This window comes from Sitophilus oryzae, unplaced genomic scaffold, assembly GCF_002938485.1.
Source record: "Sitophilus oryzae breed Bouriz unplaced genomic scaffold, Soryzae_2.0 scaffold_1590_pilon_pilon, whole genome shotgun sequence".
Classification (NCBI taxonomy): Eukaryota; Metazoa; Arthropoda; class Insecta; order Coleoptera; family Curculionidae; genus Sitophilus; species Sitophilus oryzae.
In genome coordinates, this window is record NW_022146270.1 from 443,321 (window position 1) to 453,665 (window position 10,345).

The 10,345-nt window shown below is 35.3% G+C and overlaps 1 long non-coding RNA gene across 1 annotated transcript; it reads left to right on the plus strand.

Annotated features, from left to right (window-relative positions):
* The first annotated feature begins 3,787 nt into the window (after positions 1-3,787).
* On the plus strand, positions 3,788-4,709 carry LOC115879941. Its single transcript, XR_004049780.1, has 3 exons — positions 3,788-3,936; positions 4,451-4,631; positions 4,691-4,709. It is a non-coding gene; the product is annotated as an uncharacterized LOC115879941 (long non-coding RNA).
* The last annotated feature ends 5,636 nt before the right edge of the window (positions 4,710-10,345 follow it).

Here is a 10,345-nt window from a genome sequence, read left to right on the forward strand (position 1 = left end):
CGACTCTACGCGTCACCGTAAGTGCGTCTAATATTATCTCGAACGGGTGTAACAAGCGCCGTAATTATTTCGTCATGTACCTACGCAGTGTGTGCTGTTCTATTTCGCGGAATTCGGATACGGCCAGCTTAAAGATAACGCCAATAAATACATTCATACATACACAATTGCTGCGAGCCAAAATTCTATGGAATTTTGGTTAAAATTAACCTAATAATCAATAACCAAAAAATATCCGCGAAGGTGCATTTTAGCCGACCGGCGCGTAGTCATAAATTCAAAAGTTTTCTATTTAAAATAACACATAAAAAAATTTCCATTAAAAGCACCATAACTTTGAAACAGTTTACTGATAAGAAATTTTAAATTAAAAAAAAAAAAAAAAAATTTCCTAAAAAATCTATCTCAGAGTAATCTAGTTTATTTTGCTAAATATGAAAATGTTTAATCATTAAACACTACTGCATATTTTGATTTTTTCACTTTTTAAAGCTTCTAAATATAATAGAATTATTGAATTGAAAAAAATTTCTCTCAGCTTCATTAGGGAAATTTTATGCCTACATGAATCCGCTATGTAAAAATTGTTGTCGTAAACCGTTTCCAAATGTATGGCAATTTTAATGGAAAAAGATTTTTTTACGTACATTTAAATGGAAAACTTTGATGCCGGGACCCCATTAGAACATACGCCACGCTATCCCACGTATCCCACGTGGCCCACGTGTGTCTGACGCGCGGAAGATACATATGATCTGGGACAGATGACACACGTGGGATAGCGTTGCATCACGTCGGGTGCACCTAAATGGCGTGTCACCTAGTGTGTACGCGCAAATAATACGTAATTGGAATGGAAAACATTTACTACGACGTGGGGTGGCATAGCGTAGCGTGGCGTGGAGTGTGGTGTCCCGGCTTTAATGTTCACCGACACCTTTCTATTTCTGCCTTCCGGGATATTTTTATAGTTTATTAGTTTAATTTTAACCCATAAATTTCTGCAGGATAGTTTGCTCACCTTAATACTATTCATATGTTATAATGTTTATCACGAATTATTCGTTCAGGACCGAAAAAAATCAGAGATCTTTTCCTTAAATTTGTCTACGTTTCGCAAAATTTATTCGCCTCATCAGGATAAACTGAAAATTGTTATAGTGGTGATGATATAACGCTCTGCATATTCAGACTACGAATTTGTATCGGAACACCTGGCAGAAAAGTATTTTCTTTTACACCTTCAAAATTCTAAGTATATTTTATTAACGTACATTTTACAATCTTCACTAATCTCTTCAAATTTCGTATACAATAAGGCAATCTCATCGCAAACATTTTATACACCGCGTTAAATGTTTGCGAGGGTTCAAGTACCTTCACGCCACAACTCTCTGTTTGATTAGGTTGAAATATTAGTTTTACAGGAAACGGTCTTGTAAAACAAGTGTATCTTCCAGATAAGGACCTAATTTACGATATGACGCGCTTGTGCAACACCTATCGCCTTTGCATAGCAAACGAACAACAACAACAACAACGACCAACGGATTTCACCAGCCCACAGCCAGCCGGATCCATGACCCGACCGAAGGAAAACGCATGGAACACGAAAACGAAAGGAACACGATCTGAAACGGAGGACGAATGGACAATATGGAAGACGAACGGACGGCCGGACACCGCAGGGACACCACCCTTGGCCCAGGAAAGACACCGAACTGGAATATCCGAACGAACGAATGGAATGGACAACATTTGACCAATGGAAGGAATGAACGGAAGGAAGGAAGATGACCGATAGTCTGGACGAAGAGATCGGCGGTTGAACGGATGGAAAAGGTGGAAACGGAATCGGAAAGAACGGAAGGAATGACGACCGACCCGAACGAATGAAGACCGGATGACGGATTCCACGCCGGAACGGACGGAAAGCGGACCGGACACGGAAGAAGAAAAATATTTTAGGAAATGATTGAGCCTTGAACGGAATACCCACGAAGGAATGAATGGAACATGAAAACGGACGATGAGGAATGGATATGAAGCGGAATGGAACGGATGAAGGAAAGACAGGGAGGAACGGACCGAAAACGGAACCCAGCAAGATCGGAACGAATGGATTAACGGAATGGATTGAACACCCCAATGGAATGGAGGAAGGAATGGATCTTCGGCCCCGGAATGGAGCCGGAGGAATGGACCGGAATGGAATGGATAAGGATGGAATCGGACGACCGGAAAAGATGGACAAATGGACGACGACTTGCCACAGCATGGAACGGATCAGGAAGACCGGACGCATAATGGACCGAGGACCATGGACGGAATTGAAATGAATGGAGCCCTTGAAATTGAAGGAATCGGAAAATGGACGGACGATGGAATGGAATGGAATGACCGGAATGACGAATGGAATGGAATGGAGGACGAAAGGATATGTAACGGAAGGGAAATGGAATGGATGGAGGAACACCGAAACATGGAATGGACCCGACCAATGGAAGGACAGAATGAAGATCTGAATCTGAACGGACTGTTCAACACAAAATATGAAAAAAATGGAATGGAAGGAATGGACCGATGGCCTTGAATGGAATGAATGGATCTGAATGGATCTGACCGGAAGTGGGAAATAACGGACTGGCCTCCCATTTGAAAGGGATGACATGGAAGAATTGATGGATGAAGAAATGGATCAGGGAATGGAATGGATGAAGAAGGGAATGGATAATGGATATTCATGAATGGATGGAAAGCCCATTGAAGGATAAATGGAAGGAGGAAGAAGGAATGAAATAGGGAAGGAGCCCACCGGAAGGACAACAATGGAATGAATGAAATGAAATGGACTGAAATGGAATGGAATGAAATGGAATGGACACATGACCCGGAAGGAATGAATGAATGGAATGGATTCGAATGGACAATGGAAAACCATGGATTTATCTTTCTTTTTCTGGTGACGTCCGATTTTGTCCTGATTTCTGACTCTCTAGTTTCCGGAATTTCCAAAAACCTTTATGGAGACCCTATGTAAAAACGTAGAAAATATTATTTTTAATGTAGGTATATAAAAATATAATTATTGATTTAGATATATTTTTAGTTAAGTATCTCAAGTCCATTATTGGACGAATTGCATCTCAAACGACAGTTTATCGAAATTAGTTTTAACAGAAGAAAAACACAACTCGAACAATGCTTAGGATTAGCTTTACTAGCTACTGATTTGTCAGAACTGGAAAACATCCTCCAGGATAGAAGGAATCTACTAGCCAGCAGCAACGAATTAGGTATGTATGTTACTGTAACAGAGTTAGAAATCAGCGAATGTTAACAATTCCTGTATACAGTTCAGAAGTTTCACCTTGCAGACAAGTACCCTTTGTATCAGGCGGATTAAGTCTGTGGCAGGCTAAACCTTCGGCGGACCAAGCCTGTCACAGGCCAAATCCGTAGACTTCATCTGTCAGATTAGATTTAAGAAATGATCTAAGGATAAAGTCGCGGACTTGTAAAGCTTTTTCTTTCTAAGCGGCATTTTTAATTCCGATAAACTTCAGTTTGCAGTTTTAATTTCGATAAACTTTCTTTTTGGTCATGGTTATTTTAATAATGATTTTAAGATAAAATTCTGAATAAAGCCATAGAAAGATTATAATAGACTTTTTTATCTTTAGGCGATTCCTCATCCTGTGCAGAACTGTTACTTCACGAACATAAGAAACTTCTCCAGCTTTTCAGACAGCTTCAGAAAGCTTTAAGATTAATCCAAAGCCAGAACAGTTGCTAACTTCCGGCTGTTATGGAGGTGACAAAGCCACTCAGCAATCGTATGTTATTCTGTCTTCCACGTCAGAATATCTTGCTGACTTACAGAACAGAGAGTCATTGCTAGAAAGAGCGATAGCTTTCTTCAGATCATCACAAGCGGTAATTAGAACTATAAATAGATTTTATATAAATTTGGATAAATTCAGTGTGAATTCTATGTTAAATAAAATACAATTAAGCCATCACATTCACAGACTTTCCTAATATGAAAATTACTTGAATGAAGCAACTATTTTTATGGTTCAATTACTTTATTATATCAAATGTTTTATGGAATATAAGATGATTACCTAATGTATCAACTGATTTAGCAAAATCGAGTTGAAAGGCTTAGTAGCATGCAAGTAAGTTGGCAGCTTACTTTGATGTTGCACACACTGACTCTGACTTGAAAACAGTCAGTACAAGCAGCATTTTGCAAATACACTTATATCGTGTAATTCCACCTTTATACCAAGTAAATTGGTATCTAAAATATCTAAATTTTGTACTTAAGTCCATTTAAAAGTCACTTGGATCATTTTTATTCTAATCGCCAAAATTGATATTGGAGTCATACAATTAGGCCAAATAAAACATAATTACAAATATATTCTCACTGGTCATTTTACAGGTTTTGACCAAACTGGATCAACTAGAAATCCAACTCAAAACCACAGAACTGCCAAAAACATCACCGAAACTTGCCGAACTGCACGCACACTGCGCAAGAACGATAGAAGAAGCTACCTCAGCTCCAATAGAAGAAGGTTATTCCATAATAAATCTAGCAGGCCTTTCTGGTGGAACTGAAGGTAATAATTATGCAAAAATAAAATTACCGCTTCTAAATTACTATCTTTTGGGGTACTAGGAGTCAAGAAAATGGTGGATGAACTAGGAAACAAGAAAATAATAATTGCTAAAATAACACTCTCTATTTCTAAAAAAAAAAAGAAAAATAAGAGAGTTACATGCTCTGAATAACTTTCTTGATGGTTATAACGAAATTAATAATTGGTTGGTGACCATAGCTGAAGGATTCCTTAAAGGACACCAAGATATGGGAGGTGATTTGAGATTAGCAGAAGATTTCTTGCAGTTACATCACCAATTACAATCTGATCTCCAGGTATGTCTGTTAATAGTTTAATTTTCTTAGTTTAGTAAACAGTATGACATTAAATATTGTACGTCATTCGTCCTCAATTAACTTTCTGGTGTATTGTGTTTCTGAAATTCTAAATATCTTACTCATACTGTAAAATTTGATTTACCAGACTTGTAATATTTAATGGTAATTAAAATTGTGGTTAATGATTAATTCTATGAATATTCTTATTTTGTGACCGTTGAAATGAACAACCAACTTCTACCAACACTTCCTTCCAATACTCGAATATTTAGAAGACGATCAAAGAAGAGACGTGGATTCTAAGGTAGAAAACCTCCACGAAAAATGGATGAATCTCAAAAACATTCTAGAAACTAGACTGGAGCTTGCCAGAATATATGTCAAGTTCCATATGGAAGCTGACATAGTCAACAAGTAAGAATCTTTTCAATTTTGTTTATATTTTGTTGTAAAGTTTCAATCAGAACCTCGAAATTAGGCAGAATAAATTAGTGGTTTCAATCACTTTATAATTTTTAGATTACGATCTTTCAGAATAGACCCCCTTACACCGGAAAACCTGGCCTGCGGATCCGGTCTTCAAACCCGGCCTGCGGACTTTATCTGTCACTTACCAAAACTGTCGTATTTTGGTAAGCAAACTTGGTCTCTGACAGACTTGGTCTGCCAAAGGCTTAGCCTGCCACAGGCTTGGTCCTGTCCACAAATGCAAGGATTTCATCCGCAGGCGAACTCCACAGGCCAAATCTTCAAGTGTATGGGGCCATTGTCTAAAAATAAATTAAATTAATAGAATATCCCAGCAACAGGTTGCGTTAGTCAGTTGTATTCATAGAGGAAGCCTATAATAATAAGTTTTATAAAACAATAAACCTTTTGTTTCTAACCACAATTCTCTTGACGGATGATAACTCAAAGGCCAACATGAAATTACTCACACTTTGGTTTACAATAATTAGTAAAAATTAATTGAAAATTACTATCACTAATTTTGACTTTCTGAATGCTTACATTAAAAGCCTCAGAGGAAACAAACTCTCTACGCCATTCTTTGAAACCACTAATTTATTCCTGACTAATTTCGAGGTTCTGAATGAACCTTTAACAGTCATGGTTAATTTTAGATATATTTACTGTAGACTAAAGTTTTTGTGTATACGATTTTTAAGGGAAATGGATAAATTGGAAGCTTCAATTAAGGACAAGGATCATGTGGATGAAGAAAATATGAAAGTGATTGAAGAGAAATTCGAATCTTTGATACCATTCTATCAATCTGCTAAAAACACTGGCTTGACTTTCATAAGCGAAATCAGTCGGGTAAGTATTTCCAATAGTTTTTTTATTTTTTTTTTGAAACATATTGTAGCTTAGATTAGATTTTGGAGGTGGCTACCGGCTTCTTCCACTCCGGCCTTTTCAGATCTATTGTGGTCGTCTTTTGATCTCTAGGTTTATATTCTCCAGTCCCATCTTTTTTCAAAAAGTCTGGCAACATGGAGGCTAAACCCTCCATATAGTTCTTTGTCAGTAGTTTACCACTGCCTAATATAAAGAGCCAGATTCAGATTGACAAAATCTTGGTTTCGTTCGCCAATCTTAGCAGTTTACGATTCTTCTCTTCTCTCTTCCACGTGTAAGATTTTGCAATTTCCTGTTAGGAGACTCACTATAGCTTTGGCAGTCTTAATGTCATTTTCTTGTCAAACCAGCCGGCTTTACTACACTCACCGACACGAAAAACGGGCACCTTAAAATTTTCATGTATTTTAAAGTGTTATTTATTGTGTTCTAGTGGACCGATTTTTATAATTTTTAAGCAATTTGTAGCTAAATTATTTGACTATTTAGTATGTCTTTCTAAATTAAAAATGAAGTTGCCATCTGTCAATTATACGAGGGAAAACATAATGTTGATATTTTGGTGAAAGTTCGAAACACCTTGTGGAGTACGTTAACAAAGCAAAGAATTTAAGAATAATTATTTTATCATCTAGTTGTATCTTTTCTCGATAGTTTATTTTTTGATTCATCTTAATATCCTAATTTTTTTTGAAGATATTCGCTTTTGAAGAAGACACACACATTTTTTCGAATTTTTTACATTAAAACCGCGCCTTTGGTTTTGGTCCTAGTCAACAGACCTATTAAATAGAGTTTACGATTTATGTAATGTCACTGTCTTTGAAAAATCATATTATTATTGTCTGTTGGGCAATTACACTAGCAGATGTGGTTTTAAGTTCAAAAGTATCTAGTACTAACTCTACCATGATCAATTAGAGCAGCAATAGCCGATACTTCAGAACTTAAAACCATCTCTACTAGAGTAAACGGCAAAAAACAATAATAATATGACATTTCAATGTCAGTGACATTGTAAAAACAATAAACACTATTTTATAAGTGTGTTGATGAGGACCAAAAATCAATGCTAAAATTGCTGTAAATCGTTTGTGTCTTATTCAAAAGCGAATTGGAGGTAATAAAAATAAAGTTATTGAGATGAATCAAAAAACAAACTATCGAGAAAAGACGTATTTAGTGCTAAAATTATTTTTAAATTTCTTGATTTGTTAACATATTCCACAGAGCGTTTCAAACTTTCACCAAAATATCAAAATTTTGTTTTCCCTCGTATAATTGACAGACGGAAACTTGTATTTTTAATTTAGAAAGAAAAACTAAAAACTAATAAATAATTTAGCTACAAGTTGCTTAAAAATCATAAACATCGGCCCACTATGAATGTGAGCATATGAATAATATTTACGGGTCTTTTTATCAGCCCTTTTATTGAACCTCGTACTATTTACTGTATTTAGAGCACGTACACAATCTTACATGAGTCTAGAATTGACTTAGAGTGCCTTTAGCGCTGCTTGAATGTCTGTGCAGATGGCGATATATCGTAACTTTTCTTTATAATATTATTCAATGTAGAAAATACATATTAATTAAAAATTGGTAGCTTAATATATTTTATTCTTGCAGAGTTAAAGTATTATTATAGTAAAGTGAAAAATATACCGTATGATCGAATAAAAACGGCGTCAGCGATAGCTATGAAATGACAATCGATGACAAATCCCATATAAATTTACATATAAAATAAAATGACAGCGATCTTTATTTCATAGCCATCGCTGACGCCGTTTTTATTCGATCATACGGTACTAATATCTATACTATTAATATTTTGTTGAATTAAGAAAATCCGTAAAATTTTCTTTGTTTCAAAACTGCCGTAGGGAAATGTCATTAAAAACCGCATTGCAGTCGTAAATCTCAGCAAAAAATGAGTGAACACGTCGCCGTTTTGGTTTTAGTATGAAAATTATTTTCTCTCTCTAATTTTAGAAGAGAATGAGGAACGCAACGGGCACTACTTTATGTTTAGCTATATAATAGTAAGTTGCTTTCTTGGAAATCCCAAAATAATTTAATTATGACATAGAGAATACTACTATAGATAAAGGAAGTATCATAAAGGAATTATTCTAATGATGGATTTAGGTGTATTTCTGTTGTGTGTTATAACTATCCTATATGACTACTTGAAAAAAACTAATATATACTCAGGAGTTATACTATATGTGGTCCAGTTAGTGAAGTAATCGCTCCTTTTCTAGCTAGATAGTTCAGATTTTTAGCTTTTTCATTACCTTCTATCCCTTGGTGGGCTGGCATCTAGAAGATGGAGGATTTATTTTGCTTAATATGTTCAGCTTCTCTAGGTATTCTTTGACCAACTTCGAATTGATGGTTACTGAGTGGATTGCTTTTAATGCTACTTGACTATCAGATAAGATAGCTATTTCTTGTTTCCGATAGTTCCTATCTAAAATAAGTTGTACGCACCTTTCGATAGCGTAGGTTTCTGTCTGAAGGATGCTGGGGTATGTCAAGGGTACTATAGAGATAATGATAGTTCGATTCCTATCTTCCTGTACTGTCAGTTTTTTTTACGTTTTCCAGGGACCGAGTTGAAGTTCGCGCTAAAGATTTTAGACAGTGACAGTTATTTTTGCGTTTGACGGACGAGCGCACAGTGCGGCGGAAAAGATAAATCTAGCGGGACAAAACCGTTTGATTAGAAATAAGCCAAAATTATTTACTGATAAGAATAAATAGTAGACATTCCAATTGATATAAAAATGCACGAATTATTTTTTGGTCGTATATATTCTTTGTATTTCGATACATTTTTATCAACCAAATTTGATCTTTTTCTGCTCAGCAAGGCAGAAGTCATAGGAAAACAAAATATTTAAAAGTGCTTATACATTTTATTCCAAAGCCAAATTATGTGGAAGATTGTCAAAGGTATGTACTTTTCTACTGTAGGTATATTATTTGTTAAAATCCTTCGTGCCTTTATTCTGCAAATAGCAAACTTTCACTTTTTTCAAATATTGATATATTGAATGATGTAGGTCTTAGTAACTTTTTTTTTGAGTTACTAATAGTTACCAACACAGGTAGTCAGTCACAAGGAGTTCATGCTTAACAGGTGAATACCCAAAAGTTTCATTTCAATCGGATAGTATAAAAACGAAATAAAGACTCTTTAAAGGGTTAATTGAAGAGCATTCAAAAGAAGAATTGGGTTTTGCAAGTACTATGAGCTTTAGGGCTAATGGTAGTAAGGAGTAAGGATGCTGCTGTAATTGTTGAAGCCTTAACTCCATCGAAAGGCACTGAGTTTAAAAAATTAATAGTTGCCCATACACGGAAAGGCCCGGCCTTCGGACTTGGCTTTGAGTCCGGGGCTTTCACCCAATTTACCATAGCGGAAATATATCCGCGGACTGTGCCTTTAACGCAAACCTATGGTATTTTGGGTTAAAGGCCCGGACCCAACGCCAAGTCCGTAGACCGGGCTTTTCTGTGTATGGGCAGCTAATGAATGACATCAATAGTCAGTTCGGCAATTTTCCTCAAGACAAAAACATCCAAATGATGTTCTAGTTAAATAAAGCATGACGATATGCCAAAGCCTGTTTTACTTTCTGATAATTTATAATAAAACTAAATGATTATTACTAGTTTTAATAAAAGTTTAAAAAATTGTCTTAGATACTTACTATATATTATGAATTTACAATTACCGAATGATAAAATTAAAATATCTTATTTATTATTTTTAAAATAAAATATACAAGATTACAAAGTAATTAAAAAATAACTGCTAAAGAGTTTTTTGTTAAGTATTTCACCTGATATCATAATTTTATGTATTTGGCAATAGTTTATAGTACGGTTTTTGTGTGTCATGTACGAATAATATCATAGTTTTATATCTTGTATTTATTTATTTAAAGTATAGTTTAATTATAAATTTAACCATATTGTTGCTATATATTAGACCATTTGCTACGTTCTTAGATTTTA